Source organism: Pseudophryne corroboree, chromosome 10 (assembly GCF_028390025.1).
Source record: "Pseudophryne corroboree isolate aPseCor3 chromosome 10, aPseCor3.hap2, whole genome shotgun sequence".
Classification (NCBI taxonomy): domain Eukaryota; kingdom Metazoa; phylum Chordata; class Amphibia; order Anura; family Myobatrachidae; genus Pseudophryne; species Pseudophryne corroboree.
Genome location: NC_086453.1, coordinates 257592936 through 257612642, shown reverse-complemented (window position 1 = coordinate 257612642; position 19707 = coordinate 257592936).

The following is a 19707-nucleotide window of genomic DNA, read 5'->3' as shown; positions in this document are numbered from 1 at the left end:
TCATAATTGACCCCTGGTGTCTGAGCGGCGCTACAGTGGGAGAGGAGCCGGCGGACGGAGACGGAGGCAGCGCTGCAGGAGCGATAAGTATGTGTGTGTGCTTTTTTTTATTTTATGTGTTTGGGCTTTGGGGAACAGCCACAGGGGGCACCGCCACAAGGGGCACAGTGACTTGGGGCACAACTACAGGGGGCACAGCGACTGGGGGATAACTACAAGGGGCACAGTGACTGGGGGCATAGCTATTGGGGGCAGAGTTACAAGGGGCACAGTGACTGGGGGCACAACTACAGGGGGCACAGCGACTGGGGGCACAACTACAAGGGGCACAGCGACTGGGGACACAACTACAAGGGGCACAGTGACTGGGGGTACAACTGCAGGGGGCACAGCGACTGGGGGCACAGCGACTGGGGGCACAGTGACTGGGGGCACAGCGACTGGGAGCACTGCTACTCGGGGCACAACTACAGGGGCACTGCTACAAGGGGCACAGCTACAGGGGGCACAGCGATGGGGCACAGCGACTGGGGGCACTGCTACTCGGGGCACTGCTACTTGGGGCACAGCGACTGGGGGCACAATTACAGGGGTCACAACTACTGGGGGCACAGCCACAAGGGGCACAGCTACAAGGGGCAAAGCTACAGGGGTCACAACTACTCGGGGCACAGCGACTGGGGGCACTGCTACTCGGGGCACAGCGACTGGGGGCACAATTACAGGGGTCACAACTACTGGGGGCACAGCCGCAAGGGGCACAACTACAGGGGGCACAGCGACTTGGGGCATAGCGACTGGGGGCACAGCGACTGGGGGCACAACTACAGGGGCACTGCTACAAGGGGCACAGCTACAGGGGGAACAGCGTCGGGGCACAGCGACTGGGAGCACTGCTACTCGGGGCACAGCGACTGGGGGCACAATTACATGGGTCACAACTACTGGGGGCACAGCCACAAGGGGCACAGCGACTTGGGGCATAGCGACTGGGGGCACTGCTACTCGGGGCACAGCGACTGGGGGCACAATTACAGGGGTCACAACTACTGGGGGCAAAGCCGCAAGGTGCACAACTACAGGGGGCACAGCGACTTGGGGCACAGCGACTGGGGGCACAACTACAGGGGCACTACTACAAGGGGCACAGCTACAGGGGGAACAGCGACAGGGCACAGCGACTGGGAGCACTGCTACTCGGGGCACAGCGACTGGGGGCACAATTACAGGGGTCACAACTACTGGGGGCACAGCCACAAGGGGCACAGCTACTGGGGGCAAAGCTACAGGGGTCACAATTACTTGGGACACAGCGACAGCGGGCACAACTACTCAGGCACTGCTACTGGGGGCACAGCTAGAGGGGTCACAACTACAGGGGGCCCTTGCTCCATCCTCCCAGCCAGCAGCAGCACTTTCCCCTGTCTGTGCTAACGTCTTCCCGCGTCAGCGAGTGCATAATATTCATTCATTTCTCTCTCTCTCTCTCTCTCTCTCTCTCTCTCTCTCTCTCTCTCTCTCTCTCTCTCCCCCCTCCTGTGGATTACTTAGTTTGTAAGTTTAATGTTCATTTTTACAGGTACCGGCCCTATTGGATTCTACTGGACAAGTGGACGTGAATCTCAGCGTTGGATGTAGGTAAGTAATCTCTTTCATTTTTACAGATACCCCTATTGGATTCTACTGGACAAGTGGACGTGAATCTCAGCGTTGGATGTAGGTAAGTATGTGTGAGTGTGTAAGTGTGTTTTAATAAATTTTTACTTTCACGGTGTGTGTGTTGTGTTTTTATTTGGGTATTTTTTGTTGTTGTAGAACCACAGGTACCAGCGGGCCCGTTATTTCCCCACATGCTGGTACTTGAGGTTCTCCAAGTACCAGCAAGCGGGGGAGGCTTGCTGGGCCTTGTAGTTCCACAACAACAAAAAATATTCTTTTTTTACACACTTATGGCTATCAGCCCGGCACCCACCGCCCAGGGGTGCTGGGGACAGCCTCGGGCTTCACCCCTGGCCCTTGGGTGCCTGGAGGGGGGGGACCCCTTGATTTAAGGGATCCCCACTCCTCCAGGGAACCCCGGCCAGGGGTGACTAGTTGGGGGGGGTAATGCCACGGCCGCAGGGACCTATATAAATGTATCCCCCGGCTGTGGCATTATGTCCCTGGCTAGTAGAGCCTGGTGCTGGTTTAAAAAATATGGGGGACCCCTACATCTTTTGTCCCCCATATTTTTGGAACCAGGACTGGACTAAGAGCCCGGTGCTGGTTGTCTAAATATGGGTAACCCCTGTCCAAGTTTTTCCCAGAATTTAAACAACCTGGACCGGCTCAAAGAGCCCGAGGCTGGTTATACTTAGGAGGGGGGACCTCACGCATTTTTTTTTTCTCTGACGTCCTAGTGGATGCTGGGAACTCCGTAAGGACCATGGGGAATAGCGGCTCCGCAGGAGACTGGGCACAAAAGTAAAGCTTTAGGACTACCTGGTGTGCACTGGCTCCTCCCCCTATGACCCTCCTCCAAGCCTCAGTTAGATTTTTGTGCCCGGCTGAGAAGGGTGCATTCTAGGAGGCTCTCCTGAGTTTCTTAGTAAAAGTTTAGTTTTAGGTTTTTTATTTTCAGTGAGACCTGCTGGCAACAGGCTCAATGCATCGAGGGACTAAGGGGAGAAGAAGCGAACCTGCCTGCTTGCAGCCAGCTTGGGCTTCTTGGCTACTGGACACCATTAGCTCCAGAGGGACCGAACACAGGCCCAGCCTCGGAGTCCGGTCCCAGAGCCGCGCCGCCGGCCCCCTTACAAAGCCAGAAGCAAGAAGAGGTCCGGAAAATCGGCGGCAGAAGACATCAGTCTTCACCAAGGTAGCGCACAGCACTGCAGCTGTGCGCCATTGCTCCTCAGGCACACTTCACACTCCGGTCACTGAGGGTGCAGGGCGCTGGGGGGGGGGCGCACTGAGCAGCAATAGAAACACCTTGGCTGGCGAAAATACATCACATATAACCCCCAGGGCTATATGGATGTATTTTAACCCCTGCCAGAATACAGCAAAAAGCGTGAGAAAAGTCCGCCGAGAAGGGGGCGGAGCCTATCTTTTCAGCACACGGGCGCCATTTTCCCTCACAGCTTCGCTGGAAGGACGTCTCCCTGACTCTCCCCTGCAGTCCTGCACTACAGAAAAGGGTAAAACAAGAGACGGGGGCACTAATTAGGCGCAGTATAATTAAAACAGCAGCTATAAGGGGAAAAACACTTCTATAAGGTTATCCCTGTATATATATAGCGCTCTGGTGTGTGCTGGCATACTCTCCCTCTGTCTCCCCAAAGGGCTAGTGGGGTCCTGTCCTCTATCAGAGCATTCCCTGTGTGTGTGCTGTGTGTCGGTACGATTGTGTCGACATGTATGAGGAGGAAAATGGTGTGGAGGCGGAGCAATTGCCTGTAATGGAGATGTCACCCCCTAGGGAGTCGACACCTGAGTGGCTGAGCTTATGGAAGGAATTACGTGACAGTGTCAGCTCTTTACAAAAGACGGTTGATGACATGAGACAGCCGGCTACTCAGCTCGTGCCTGTCTAGGCGTCTCAAAAGCCATCAGGGGCTCTAAAACGCCCGTTACCTCAGATGGCAGATACAGACGCCGACACGGATACTGACTCCAGTGTCGACGATGAAGAGACGAATGTGACTTCCAGTAGGGCCACACGTTACATGATTGATGCTATGAAAAATGTTTTACATATTTCTGATAATACAAGTACCACTAAAAAGGGTATTATGTTGGGTGAAAAAAAAAAAACTGCCTGTAGTTTTTCCTGCATCTGAGGAATTAAATGAAGTGTGTGATGAAGCGTGGGTTTCCCCCGATAAAAAACTGATAATTCCTAAAAGGTTATTAGCATCATACCCCTTCCCGCCAGAGGATAGGGCACGTTGGGAAACACCCCCTAAGGTGGATAAAGCGCTCACACGTTTGTCAAAACAGGTGGCACTACCGTCTCCTGATACGGCCGCCCTTAAGGAACCTGCTGACAGAAAGCAGGAGAATATCCTAAAATGTATATACACTCACACGGGTGTTATACTGCGACCAGCAATCGCCTCAGCCTGGATGTGCAGTGCTGGGGTGGCTTGGTCGGATTCCCTGACTGACAATATTGATACCCTAGATAGGGACAGTATATTACTGACTATAGAGCATTTGAAAGATGCATTTCTATATATGCGTGATGCACAGAGGGATATTTGCCGACTGGCATCAAGAGTAAGTGCGCTGTCCATTTCTGCCAGAAGAGGGTTATGGACGAGGCAGTGGTCAGGTGATGCTGATTCCAAAAGGCATATGGAAGTATTGCCTTACAAAGGGGAGGCGTTATTTAGGGTAGGTCTATCAGACCTGGTGGCCACGGCAACTGCTGGGAAATCCACATTTTTACCCCAGGTAGCCTCTCAACATAAGAAGACGCCATATTATCAGGCGCAGTCCTTTCGGCCCCATAAGGGCAAGCGGGCAAAAGGCTCCTCATTTCTGCCCCGTGGCAGAGGGAGAGGAAAAAGGCTGCAGCAAACAGCCAGTTCCCAGGAAAAGAAGCCCTCTCCCGTTTCTGCCAAGTCCTCAGCATGACGCTGGGGCTTTACAAGCGGACTCAGGCACTCCCCTAAAGTCTGCTTTACCGACGTCTCCCTCCGACAGGGAGGCGGTATTGGAAGCCATTCACAAGCTGTATTCCCAGCAGGTGATAATCAAGATACCCCTCCTGCAACAGGGACAGGGGTATTATTCCACGCTGTTTGTGGTACCGAAGCCGGACGGCTCGGTGAGACCTATTTTAAATCTGAAATCCTTGAACACTTACATACACAGGTTCAAATTCAAGATGGAGTCACTCAGAGCGGTGATTGCGAACTTTGAAGAAGGGGATTATATGGTGTCTTTGGACATCAAGGAGGCTTACCTCCATGTCCCAATTTACCCTTCTAACCAAGGATACCTCAGGTTTGTGGTACAGAACTGTCACTATCAGTTTCAGACGCTGCCGTTTGGTTTGTCCACGGCACCCCGGGTCTTTACCAAGGTAATGGCCGAAATGATGATACTCCTTCGAAGGAAGGGAGTTTTAGTTATCCCGTACTTGGACGATCTCCTGATAAGGGCAAGATCCAGGGAACAATTGGTAGTCGGGGTAGCACTATCTCAAGTAGTGTTGCGGCAGCACGGTTGGATTCTCAATATTCCAAAATCGCAGCTGATCCCGACGACACGTCTTCTATTCCTAGGGATGATCCTGGACACAGTCCAGAAAAAGGTGTTTCTCCCGGAGGAGAAAGCCAGGGAGTTATCCGAACTAGTCAGAAACCTCCTAAAACCAGGCCAAGTGTCAGTGCATCAATGCACAAGGGTCCTGGGAAAAATGGTGGCTTCCTACGAAGCAATCCCTTTCGGCAGATTCCACGCAAGAACTTTCCAGTGGGACCTGCTGGACAAATGGTCCGGATCGCATCTTCAGATGCATCAGCAGATAACCCTGTCACCAAAGACAAGGGTGTCTCTCCTGTGGTGGTTGCAGAGTGCTCATCTTCTAGAGGGCCGCAGATTCGGCATTCAGGACTGGGTCCTGGTGACCACGGATGCCAGCCTGCGAGGCTGGGGAGCAGTCACACAGGGAAGAAATTTCCAGGGCTTGTGGTCAAGCCTGGAGACATCACTTCACATAAATATCCTGGAGCTGAGGGCCATTTACAATGCCCTAAGCCAAGCAAGACCTCTGCTTCAAGGTCAGCCGGTGCTGATCCAGTCGGACAACATCACGGCAGTCGCCCACGTGAACAGACAGGGCGGCACAAGAAGCAGGAGGGCAATGGCAGAAGCTGCAAGGATTCTTCGCTGGGCGGAAAATCATGTGATAGCACTGTCAGCAGTGTTCATTCCGGGAGTGGACAACTGGGAAGCAGACTTCCTCAGCAGGCACGACCTCCACCCGGGAGAGTGGGGACTTCACCCAGAAGTCTTCCACATGATTGTAAACCGTTGGAAAAAACCAAAGGTGGACATGATGGCGTCCCGCCTCAACAAAAAATTGGACAGGTATTGCGCCAGGTCAAGGGACCCTCAGGCAATAGCTGTGGACGCTCTGGTAACACCATGGGTGTACCAGTCAGTGTATGTGTTTCCCTCCTCTGCCTCTCATACCCAAGGTACTGAGAATTATAAGACGGAGAGGAGTAAGAACTATACTCGTGGCTCCGGATTGGCCAAGAAGGACTTGGTACCCGGAACTTCAAGAGATGCTCACAGAGGACCCGTGGCCTCTACCTCTAAGAAGGGACCTGCTCCAGCAAGGACCCTGTCTGTTCCAAGACTTACCGCGGCTGCGTTTGACGGCATGGCGGTTGAACGCCGGATCCTGAAGGAAAAAGGCATTCCGGAAGAAGTCATTCCTACCCTGATTGAAAGCCAGGAAGGATGTGACCGCAAACCATTATCACCACATTTGGCGGAAATATGTTGCGTGGTGCGAGGCCAGGAAGGCCCCAACGGAGGAATTTCAACTGGGTCGATTCCTGCATTTCCTGCAAACAGGAGTGTCTATGGGCCTAAAATTAGGATCCATTAAGGTTCAGATTTCAGCCCTGTCGATTTTCTTCCAGAAAGAACTGGCTTCAGTTCCTGAAGTTCAGACGTTTGTCAAGGGGGTGCTGCATATACAGCCTCCTTTTGTGCCTCCAGTGGCACTTTGGGATCTCAATGTAGTTTTGGGGTTCCTAAAATCACATTGGTTTGAACCGCTTAAATCTGTGGATTTGAAATATCTCACATGGAAAGTGGTCATGCTGTTGGCCCTGGCTTCGGCCAGGCGCGTGTCAGAATTGGCGGCTTTATCTTATAAAAGCCCTTACCTGATTTTTCATACGGACAGGGCAGAATTGAGGACTCGTCCACAATTTCTCCCTAAGGTGGTTTCAGCGTTTCACCTGAACCAGCCTATTGTGGTACCTGCGGCTACTAGGGACTTGGAGGACTCCAAGTTGCTGGACGTTGTCAGGGCCCTGAAAATATATGTTTCCAGGACGGCTGGAGTCAGAAAATCTGACTCCCTGTTTATCCTGTATGCACCCAACAAGCTGGGTGCTCCTGCTTCTAAGCAGACTATTGCTCGTTGGATTTGTAGTACAATTCAGCTTGCACATTCTGTGGCAGGCCTGCCACAGCAAAAATCTGTAAAAGCCCATTCCACAAGGAAGGTGGGCTCATCTTGGGCGGCTGCCCGAGGGGTCTCGGCTTTACAACTTTGCCGAGCAGCTACTTGGTCAGGGGCAAACACGTTTGCTAAATTCTACAAATTTGATACCCTGGCTGAGGAGGACCTGGAATTCTCTCATTCGGTGCTGCAGAGTCATCCGCACTCTCCCGCCCGTTTGGGAGCTTTGGTATAATCCCCATGGTCCTTACGGAGTTCCCAGCATCCACTAGGACGTCAGAGAAAATAAGAATTTACTTACCGATAATTCTATTTCTCGTAGTCCGTAGTGGATGCTGGGCGCCCATCCCAAGTGCGGATTGTCTGCAATACTTGTACATAGTTATTGTGAACTAAATCGGGTTATTGTTGTTGTGAGCCATCTTTCCAGAGGCTCCTCTGTTATCATGCTGTTAACTGGGTTCAGATCACAAGTTGTACGGTGTGATTGGTGTGGCTGGTATGAGTCTTACCCGGGATTCAAAATCCTTCCTTATTGTGTACGCTCGTCCGGGCACAGTATCCTAACTGAGGCTTGGAGGAGGGTCATAGGGAGAGGAGCCAGTGCACACCAGGTAGTCCTAAAGCTTTACTTTTGTGCCCAGTCTCCTGCGGAGCTGCTATTCCCCATGGTCATTACGGAGTTCCCAGCATCCACTACGGACTACGAGAAATAGAATTATCGGTAAGTAAATTCTTATTTTTTAAAAATTTTTAACCCATTCAGACCCTTCTCCATTAAGTTCATGGAAGCCCTGGACAACAAAATTTCACTCATGTCCTCCTCCCACTCCCTTCCCAGTCCCAAACACAAATTTTTATTTTTATTTTCGATAAAAATGTACAATATATCACAAGTATGATGAGCAGGCAGGCAGCGGGCATTGGCGGCATCGGACTGAGAGGCAAATTAGTAGCGGAGGGCTGGGTCAGTTGATGGTGGGCAAGTTTGTAAGCCATTGGCGGTGGCAGCGGGTATCAGCTCAGAGGCAGTAGCGGGCATTGGCTCGGCGGCGGTAGGGGTCATCGGCAGGATCCGTCGGACATTATGGCTGTAGTGCCTCACCAGCCACTTACCCCACCGCACGCCACTGGTTTACGGGGGCGAGTGGGGCATGATGCCCTGGTCGCCGGCGGCTCCCCCCTCTCCTGGGCCTGCCAAGGCGCCCAGGGCAAGTGCCCCACTCGCCCTACCCTAGATACGCCTCTGACTATAAAGAGGATAGTTGGCGGCCACCTCCGGTTACCTCGATAAAGCTAATATGTGAAACGTACATAGGAGCTTAGCCTAGTGTCCTACGTGTCTAGAAAATATGTGTTTCAAGCTCAGCTATATGTATTAATAACAAGCAGGGCAAAGGATACCATTAGAGTATGCTAATCTTGTTGAAATCCTACAATGTGCAGCCAGATTCCAATGTATAGTGATGTTTAGTGCAGGCTAATTTCTGATCCCCGTGTGAAGGAAAATTACTTCTGCTTACAGGGGCGAAGGGGGCAGCAATGGCGCCGCAGCGGGATAAGGGGGAGGGGGGGGTTTGCCGCAGGGCGGCGGGATCCCCTCCCCTTTTCATCACCTGCAGGGAGCCCTGGGCCAGTAAAAGGTGCGGCCCAGAGGCGGGGGTGGGGGGTGAGGAGGGAGAGGCAGATAAAAGCAGCAGCCGGGGGGGAGGAAGTTAATAGCTCCATTTTCCCCACACAGGAAAGGAAGTACCTGTGTCTGTCCGGCGGCTGCTGCACTTCCAGGGATCCAGGCATGGCATCCACAGTGACCGGAGGCAGGTCACCCTCACAGCAGGGAGCAAGGGTCGGGCAGCGCTTGGCAGAGTGGCCAGAGAGGAGAATGGAGCTTCCAGCGCGATACAGGGGCAGGGAGGTCAGCATTTCCGGCCAGCAGCTGCAAGGCACATCCGTCCGTCCCTCTCCAGAGAGGCAGCACAGGAGCAGTGAAAATGGTGCTGGGGCGCCATCTGGTGGTCGGAGGACACATAAGAAGAAACAACCAGGGGAAAAAAGAAAAAAGGCAGGAACAGCACCTGCTAGATCCGGAAAGGCAGCAGCGACCAGCAGCCCTGCAAAAGGAGCAAGGGCAATAGGGGGGTGAGTACCAGCCGGGGCAAGAAGGCATAGGAGCAAGGGGGAATGGGGCAGCCATTTTAGGCCCAAGGGGGGAGGGGCAGAGCGGCTATGGCCCACTACAGTCCAGGGGAACCCCTATAAACGTTGCAGCACAGCGGTTGCAGAATACCCCAACACAGGCTAGGAACGTAGGAGCAGCATGCCAGGAAGGGGGAGTTATTCTCGCCGACACAGCCAGCGGGTCAGGGTCACCCGAAGTGAGGGGGAGATGGGTATTCCTGGCAGAGACACAGCAATATAATAGCCCGGCTAGGCAGCCAGAGGGCACTCCTAGGCAAGGGGGTAACTGGGGACAGGGCGCAGGGAGCGCACAGGACAGGGACATTACACAGGGGTTGCGAAACCAGCTTGCCCGCTCCCCTGCGTTTACATCCCCGCCCAGGAGAATGTATCAGCAGACACCAACGCCAGTCACAGGACACAGCAGGGGCCACGAAATGCCGCAAGCAAGCAATTGGGAGCAAGGAGCCACATCGCAAGATTTCACATCACAATCGCAAAGGTTCACATCACAAGCGCAAAATTTCACATCACAATCGCAAGATTTCGCATCACAATCGCAAGATTTCACATCACAACCACAAGCGAGAATCCAAGACAATTACAACAGTTACAGAGACAGTGTGGTCCTCGCCATGCCCAGCGGCCCGTCAGTGCAGCATCTTGCTGTGGCAAGAGCGGTGGAGAAGAGTACAGCGGAGGCCGGTGCCGTGACCAGCCCGGCCAGAGAAGACGTCTCCACAGTATCACTCAGGAACGGTGAGATGAACCATGTGTTTAATATGCAGAATGTGAATGTTATGCCGGTGTATAATAGCAATACACAAAGTGTGAGGGGTGGTACTGAAAAGGGGCAGAGGCAGGGGTTGCACCAAAACAGCGCGAGCAGCGCAAATGGTGGGGGGGCACCTTAAACGAGGTAGCGAACACACAATGGGAGGGTAACAGCGCCGCAGATAATCAGGCGGGCAAGCGGGGCAATAGCAGCGCGTCCGAGTCAGACGACGACGAGTCATGCAAGGTATTGAAATAGCAACTGCGGTTGGCCAGGGCCAATCACAAGAAGAAAAAGTTGTCAGCCCCAGGTGCAGATACAGTGTGGAGTAAGCTAGGTCAGACCGGAGCAGCTAAGCCAGTTTTCCTACAGCAGGGAGGCACACTGGATCATGAGCTAGGCGCATTGGCAGGGCATTTGCCTAAAGAAATTAGGAAGGAAATTGTGAAGGGGGATTTCATCGACATATGCTCCCTTACAGAGGAAGGTCTCAGGGACAAGGAGACGGGGCAGCGAGAAGGGAGTAGGGCGTGGGGAATCCTACAAGACAATTGACAATTGGATGACCGGGATGTTCGCATACTCTGGTTGCAACGTAGAAGCTTACCCAAATATGGCAATGAACATGATGAAATACATCAATCTTGTTTATTCAGTGTATAAGGATTATGAGGGAACTGCGTGGCGCAGATACGACGAGTCCTTCAGGTTAAGAGTGCAAGGGCAAGGGCAGCAACCCATCAAGTTTGGGACAAAGGATATCGAGCTGTGGCTTAAGGCGCAGGCAAGAGGGGCTAACGATAAAGAAGCGACAGCGCAAAGGCAGGGGACAGGGAGGCCTGGCACGCATAGGCAAGATATGCTCAAATGCTACGCCTTCAATGACACCCGGTGCACACGGGCTTTCTGCAAATTCAAGCATGCATGCACGCACTGCAGCAGAAGTCACGCGGCAAAAAGGCCGACAGGGAGAGAGAGGGGAAAAGGTATCCGGAGCGCTTGTGCCTGTCAAAAGCAAGTAGCCCAGTGAGGCTGGAGGGTATGTAGGCATGGCTAGCCAGGTACTCCAAGCGTTTAGAAGCCCAGCGGTTGCAGGAGGGTTTTAGAGTAGGGTTCAAGATCCCAATAAGACGGGACATACTTCTGGGCGACCGCAATAGGAACCTTCATTCCATCAGGGAGCAGCCGCAGGTGGCGCGACAGAAAATTGGAAAAGAATTAGAGATGGACAAGAGGGCCGGGCCATTCGCGGCCCCCCCAATAGAAAATTTGGTAGTGTCACCGCTGGGGTTAATTCCCAAGAAAGCAACGGGAAAATTCAGACTTATTCAACACCTATCTTTCCCGGAGGGGGCATCAGTTAATGATGCCCTGGACGTGGAACAGTGCTCGGTACAATATCAGTCGTTTGACCATGCAATAAAAATGGTTAGGAGGCAAGGGAAAGGGGCCTTGTTGGCGAAGCTGGACATCGAGTCAGCATTCAGGCTACTCCCCCTGTATCCGGACAGTTTTTCCCTTATGGGTTTCCAGTTTGAGTGCCAATATTTCGTAGACAAATGTTTTGCCTATGGGATGCGCAATATCTTGCGCGTTATTCGAAATTTTCAGCTCCTTCTTGCACTGGTGCTTGGAAGCACGGACAGGCTGTAGGGCAGTAGCGCACTACCTGGACGATTTCTTGCTGGCAGGTCCAGCTCAGTCTGGGCAGTGCGCGCAGTTGCTGCAAGAGCTTACAAAGACGCTGAACGAGTTCGGAGTCCCCATCGCGGGGGAGAAAACTGAGGGCCCAAAACAGGTCATCTCTTACCTAGGTATAGAGATCGACACAGAGAAGATGGAGTGCCGGTTGCCAACAGAAAAAATCGAAAAGTTGGAGCGAGAGATCAGTGCATGCGCCCAATCGAAGTCAGTTACCTTGGGCCTGTTGCAGTCATTGCTAGGGTCGCTGAATTTTTCTTGTCGCGTAATCCCTATGGGGTGGATTTTCAAGCGACTTATGGAAAGGGCAACAGCAGGAGTGAGGAAGAAACATCACTTCATCCGCATCAGCGGGGAATTGAAGGAAGATTTGTTAGTATGGCAAGATTTCTTGAAACAGTTTAACGGGGTGCGCATGTGGCCGAGCAAGATATCGCCAAACCATGCACTACAGCTGTTCACAGACGCAGCAGGAGCCATAGGCTTCGGAGCGTACTTGCAGGGAGAGTGGTGCGCAGTAGAATGGCCGCAAAGGTAGAAGGACAGCGGTTTGACTAAGAACTTGGCAGCTTTGGAGTTGTTTCCTATAGTGGTAGCCATAGAGGTTTGGGGCCGCAGGCTAGAGAATAAGTTCATACAGTTTTGGTGCGACAATATGGGCGTGGTACAGGCCATAAACAGCCAATCTGCCTCGTCCGCACCGGTGATTAGGTTGCTGTGGTGGTTGGTAGCGGCATGCTTGAGGCACAACATCACATTCAGGGCAAAGCATGTACCAGGAGTCGAGAACGTTATCGCGGATGCGCTGTCACATCAGAAATGGGAGGTGTTTAGGGCGGCAGCGCCGTTCGCGCGGGGCCAAGGTTTAACATGCCCTTCTCATCTTTGGCAGATAGCCGAGCCTGTTTGAACGAGCTGGTGGAAAGGTCCCTGGCGCCAAAGACCTGGAAAGCGTACGTGGCAGCATGGGAGAAATGGCGGCAGTTCCAGGGAAATGTAAGCTCAGAGGGCCAGACGCCCCTGCAGCAATTGTTGGAATTCTTAGGCAAGAGTAAGGAGGAGGGAGCATCAAGGGCAGTGGCAAACACCAGGCTGGCAGGGGTATCTTTCTTTTCAAAGTTGCTAGGGAAAGAGGACCTAACTAAGGCATTCGTAGTGCGCACAGTGATGAAGGGATGGGCCAGAGTGGAGATACGAAGACCGGACTCCCGGTAGCCAGTAACCATAGAGAGGCTTAAGAGCATTATTCACATAGTGGCAAAAGTATGTAACGGAGAGTACGAGGAAAAACTGTTTAAAGCAGCTTTATCATGGCGTTTAGCGGAGCATTTAGGGACGGGGAGCTAGTAGCGCAGTTAAAAATGGCCGCCGGAACAGGCCTGTTTGTAAAAAACGTAGTGGCCTCGCAGGGCGCGGTCTTGTGCAAAATTCACAAGTCAAAAACAGACCAGATAGGTAAGGGAAGATGGGTCCAGTTGGGCAGGCACCCGGACACAACAGTCTGTCCAATCGAGGCGGTACAACATTTTTTGGAGGTCAGGCCAAAAGGGGGCGAGTATTTCCTCATTCATGTGGATCAGGCGGCACTTACGAGGTTCCAGTTCACAGCCATATTTAAAAAATGCATCAAGGAGTTAGGCTGGAACCCAAGGAAGTTCGGAACCAACTCATGTAGGATCGGCACTGCAACATCCGCCTCCAGCCAGGGATGCTCAGCCGAAGAGATAAAGGGGAAAGGGGGGTGGAAGTCAAACAGTTACAAATCTTACGACAGGCCAGGGCGCCGCCGCAATAAAGGGAATTGACGACTGTCCTAACCCCCCCCCCCCCGCTTCCTCTATTCTTCGCAGGGATCGCCCCCCCCCTCCCCCCCCGCTTCCTCTATTCTTCGCAGGGATCGCCGGAAAGCGGTGTTGGATCTTCGGACATTCATACATATTCTGGGCAGCGGACGTGTTGGTGTTGCACCTTGGGGGAAACGATATCGGGAAAACAAAGTCGCTAGACCTGATCAGGCAGGCCAGGGAGGACATTGCCTGGATAAAAGGGAGTTAGAGCAACGTGCAGTGGCGTAACTACTGCCCCCGCAGCCCTCGCGGTGGCTTGGGGGCGAGGGGCTGCGGGGGCGCCACTGATTTACAGCAGACTGACATGCGGACGAGCGTCCGCATGTCAGTCTGCGGTCTCCTTCCCTCCGCCGCTTGTTGGAGGGACACGGAGGGCACAGCGCGCCTCTCCTGTGTCCCTCCTGCATCATCTCCGGCGGCCGCGGGTCTAATAGGGGGAAGTGCCGTCCGTGAGCTCTAATTGGCTCACGAACTGGCACTTCCCCCTATTAGACCCGCGGCCGCCGGAGATGATGCAGGAGGGACACAGGAGAGGCGAGCTGTGCCCTCCGTGTCCCTCCAAAAAGCGGCGGCAGTGGCGGGGGGGGGGGGGGGGAAGAAATATCTGGCACTGGGAGGAATATCTGGCACTTGGGGGGGGGGGATATCTGGCACTGGGGAATATCTGGCACTGGGGGCATATATGGCACTGGAGGGGAATATCTGGCACTGGGGTCATATATGGCACTGGGGGGAAATATCTTGCACTGGGGGCATATATGGCACGGGGGGAATATCTGGCACTGGGGGCATATATGGCACTGGGGGGGAATATCTGGCACTGGGGGCATATATGGCACGGGGGGGAATATCTGGCACTGGGGGCATATATGGCACTGGGGGCATATATGACACTGGGGGGGGAATATCTGGCACTGGGGGGCATATATGGCACGGGGGGGATATCTGGCTTTGGGGGGAATATCTGGCACTGGGGTCATATGTGGCACTGGGGGGGAATATCTGGCACTAGGGGCATATGTGGCACTGGGGGCATATCTGGCACTGGGGGGGAATATCTGGCACTGGGGGCATATGTGGCACTGGGGGGGAATATCCGGCACTGGGGTAATATGTGGCACTGGGGGCATATCTGGCACTGGGGGCATATTTGGCACTGGGGGGAATATATGGCACTGGGGGCATATGTGGCACTGGGGGGAATATCTGGCACTGGGGGCATATGTGGCACTGGGGGGGTAAATGTGTACCTGACACATGGGGGAGGGGCTATATTTGGCACTGGGGCATGTGAGTACCTGGCACCGTGGGGGAATATCTGGCACTGGGGACATATGTGGCACTGGGAGCACAGCCCTAGCAACAAGGACTACCTCCTAGCAACGAACATGACACCCAGTGCATGAAACACCTGGCAACGAGCATGACACCAGTGCATGAAACCCCTGGCAACGAGCATGACACCCAGTGCATGAAACCCCTGGCAACGAGCATGACACCCTGAGCATGAAAACCCCTGGCACCGTGCATGGAACCAAGAGCATGAAACCCCAGGCAACGAGCATGACACCCAGTGCATGAAACCCCTGACAACGAGCAGGTAATTGAAAAGTAATTAGAAGCCTTACTGTAGGACTTAATGTGTAATGGGCATTACGGTGTGTGGCATAATGTATCACGGACATTGCGGTGTGTGTCATAATGTGTCACAGGCAATACGGTGTATGGTATACTATAACGCGGGCATTGTGATATGTGGTGTAATATCTCAGGGTCATTGCAGTGTGTGGCATAATGTATCACGGACATTGCGGTGTGTGTCATAATGTGTCAGGCATTACGGTGTGTGGTATACTATATCACGGGCATTGTGGTATGTGGTATAATGTCTCAGGGTCATTGCAGTGTGGCATAATACATAACGGGCATTGCGGTGTGTGGCATAGGGTATAATGAGCAGGGCATTGCGGTATGTGTCACAGGCATTACGGTGTATGGTATACTATGTCACGGGCATTGTGGTATAATGTCTCAAGGTCATTGCAGTGTATGGCATAATGTGTCACAGGCATTGTATGTGCTATAATGTATCGGGCATTGCAGTGTGTGGCATAATGTATCACGGACATTGCGGTGTGTGTCATAATGTGTCACAGACATTGTATGTGCTATAATGTATCAGGGGCATTGCAGTGTGTAGCATAATGTATAACGGGCATTGCGATTCCTGTCATAATGTGTCACAGGCATTACGGTGTGTGGCATAATGTGTCACAGGCATTACGGTGTGTGGCATAATGTGTCGGGGGCATTACAGTGTGTGCATATTGTGTCATGTGCATTATTGTGTGCGGCATAATGTCTAAGGGCCATTGCAGTATGTGGCATAATGTATACCGGGCATTACTATAAGGAGGAAAAATGACAAATAATGTAAGGGGCATGAATCAGGATTATTTTTCTTTCCTGTGGTGGCCAACGTATGGGCGTGCAGGTTGCAAAACTGGGGTATAAGGTAGTCTTTTCCTGCAATGCCACGCCCCTTTATGCGAAACCACGCCCATTCAAATGAAACCACGCCCCTTTTTGCTGGGCTTCGGTCCGCAGGTCGCTGGGACCTCGTGTGGCGGGGAAGGAGCGGTGCACAAGGCATGGTAAGGGGGGATTGTCAGAATGCCTCGCATAAGTCACCAATTAGTAGGCCGTACGCCTGGTTCCAGCTAAATGTGGCAGGGGCCATACGGGTTGCACGCCGTGATAGGGTGTTATGCACATGGTGGCGTGGTCCGTCAGCCCGCAAGGGCGGGCCGGGTACGCCTCAGGCAGGGAGGGGGCATGGCCGTCGCCGGTAAGGCGGCATAAGGCACGCCCCAGTCGTTTCTCTAAACAGCGGGAGAGCCGTGCACCGCTTCCTCTCCTTTTTACCCTGCAATGGTGTGTTTTTTGGTATTGGGTGGAAATAAAGCTGTGACCATTTATTCTTTGCACAAAATTACCAGTCTCGTCTCCAGTTATTTGATTAGAGCAAGCCAGCGGGGCACCGGAAGGTCACCCTCTCCATCCTTATAGTAATACTGTATTGTGCTATCCTAAATACGATCATATTACTCTGTATTATACACCGTGGATTCCACTGTCTAATCTTGAGGGTACCACATTGGAAATAATAAACTTGAAATAAAAGTGTATTAGAACACTATGTTCCAATTATCAGACTACCAGCTTGTGTTAACCTTATACTCCCATGGATACGTGCACCTCATGGTAGATATCGTGGCTGCGTATGAGATCAGATACAGTCAGTGTTACTGACATTTGTGTGATTGATAAGACCTGGAGACACATCTTGCTATCGCTCTCTCTGCCTTATCCATTCGAATTACGGGTACAGGCACGGAGCCCTCTAAATTGAGATCTGCATACCACAAATATACAGAACATTTGACATTACAGGCTCATACCTATTGGGGGTAGTGGTCCCTATAATTATTACCTTACCTATTGTGTATACGTGGGATTTGCGGGTGCATACTGTAGTCAACTGAATGCAATACAAACATCAGGCTCCCCCTCATACGTACAATAATTATACTGTATATGGGCCCTCATTCCGAGTCGTTCGCTCGGTAATTTTCTTCGCATCGCAGCGTTCTTCTGCTTAGTACGCATGCGCAATGTTCGCACTGCGACTGCGCCAAGTAATTTTGCTATGAAGATAGTTTTTTTACTCACGGCTTTTTCTTCGCTCCGGCGATCGTAATGTGATTGACAGGAAATGGGTGTTACTGGGCGGAAACACGGCGTTTTATGGGCGTGTGGATAAAAACGCTACCGTTTCCGGAAAAAACGCGGGAGTGGCTGGAGAAACGGGGGAGTGTCTGGGCGAACGCTGGGTGTGTTTGTGACGTCAAACCAGGAACGACAAGCACTGAACTGATCGCAGATGCCGAGTAAGTCTGAAGCTACTCTGAAACTGCTAAGTAGTTTGTAATCGCAATATTGCGAATACATCGTTCGCAATTTTAAGAAGCTAAGATTCACTCCCAGTAGGCGGAGGCTTAGCGTGTGTAACTCTGCTAAAATCGCCTTGCGAGCGAACAACTCGGAATGAGGGCCATGGGCAGCCATATGCCTACGACATTATTTCATAAGGTTTAGGGTACAGTGAATCCCAAATTACAGTGGAATACTGAGTATGACAGACACTGAATGATTTACGCACTCAGCACAGGTGAATCTGCACAATTAGAATAATTATAGCATAATACAAACTAATGCAAAAACTCTTTAATTGATATAGAAGTGTGGATAGGGGATCAATAACATTAGTATCCCCACACCTGGCACAGAGCGTTAGTAGCACTTACTAATATACTTTGCCTCATGGGGAAGCTTTAAGCAGTACTACACTATATTGTAGAGCAGAAGGGGACTATTTAATACCCTAACACAGAATTTGTGCAGACTATTTGAATGTTCTTTGACCCCACAAGATATTGGTAACTCATACAAATTGGTACTATTGAAGCTAATATTTTTATGTATGAGAGATACCTGTAGTTACTCAGTACTTCTCAACATCATTTTGGTGCATGAGAGGCTTTGAGTCTCTATAAAATCATAGTGAAATAATAATTACTTTGTATTTTCCTCTCTGTCAGATATCACCAGCAGTGACTGTGTCAAATATTTCTTAACACAAAATATAGGCAGACTGCCAAGAATCATAGCTGAGCTCAAACAGCAACATTAGTTGTGAATCTCTATATCTAGACCAACACAGACTGAATCAATATTTAACAGTTGCTAATAATTGATACATTTGTATATATAAATAGTAGACAACAAAGACACTAATGGCGTTTTTTAAAACACTATTTCTTTACTCATTTTTCTCTTTAAAGTCTCACAATGTCTTCATCGTTTCACGATTATACATGTTTTTACCAATATTTCACATAAATGTTTTCTTTGTCAAGTGTGATATATTATCCACTTTTTAGGATATCAATAAATGTTATATTTTACATTTCAAGTGCACCACTAAACAGATCTCTTTCTTTTTTTTGTTTATTCTTGTACCATATATGATCTGTGGTTGCACCCCCATTTTTTCAACTTAATTATTGTGTACCAATTAACAATAGGGGTCTCTTAATACCACCTCTTTAGGTAAGGTATCACTTTGATTCCTGTGCAACAGAATTCCTGCCCCCCCCACCCCCACCCCATTTTGGTCCCAGTGTATTGTAGAGTAAATGTTCCGCAAAATAATTCACAGTATTATTAGTGCAGTGAGAACAGCGTGTAGTCAAACAATATTTACCCACTTGCTGGTTCATGGAAAAGTGGGCATGGCCTCCTGGAGAAGTGGGCGTGGCCTCGCAACTTCATATTTTCAAACTATAAATAAATATATTTTCACACCCCCTCGACACACAGAATTAGCAGCCTTACACATAACAGCCACAGTAGTGTTCCTTACACACAATGTCTCCAGTTTAGTGCCAGCTACACATAATGTCTACAGTAGTGCAGTGCCAGATAGACATGACATGCCTCCCAGCAGTGTCAGCTACACATGACATGCCCCCCAGCAGTGCCAGCTACACATGACGTGCCCCCCATCAGTGCCAGCTACACATGACATGCCCCCATCAGTGCCAGCTACACATGACATGCCCCGCAGCAGTGCCAGCTACACATGACATGCCACCCAGCAGTGCCAGCTACACATGACATGCCCCCCAGCAGTGCCAGCTACACATGACATGCCCCCCAGCAGTGCCAGCTACACATGACATGCCACCCAGCAGTGCCAGCTACACATGATATGCCCCCCAGCAGTGCTAGATACACATGATAGTGTTCACTCTAGGATTTTTTTAGGGCAGGGTGCTGATCACGCCGCGGGGAGGGTACATTATGCATTGGGAAGGGCACATTTTTAAGTTAGAAGGGCAAAATTATGTACATACCATAATGCTTGGTGCTCACCTGGCGAAAACATG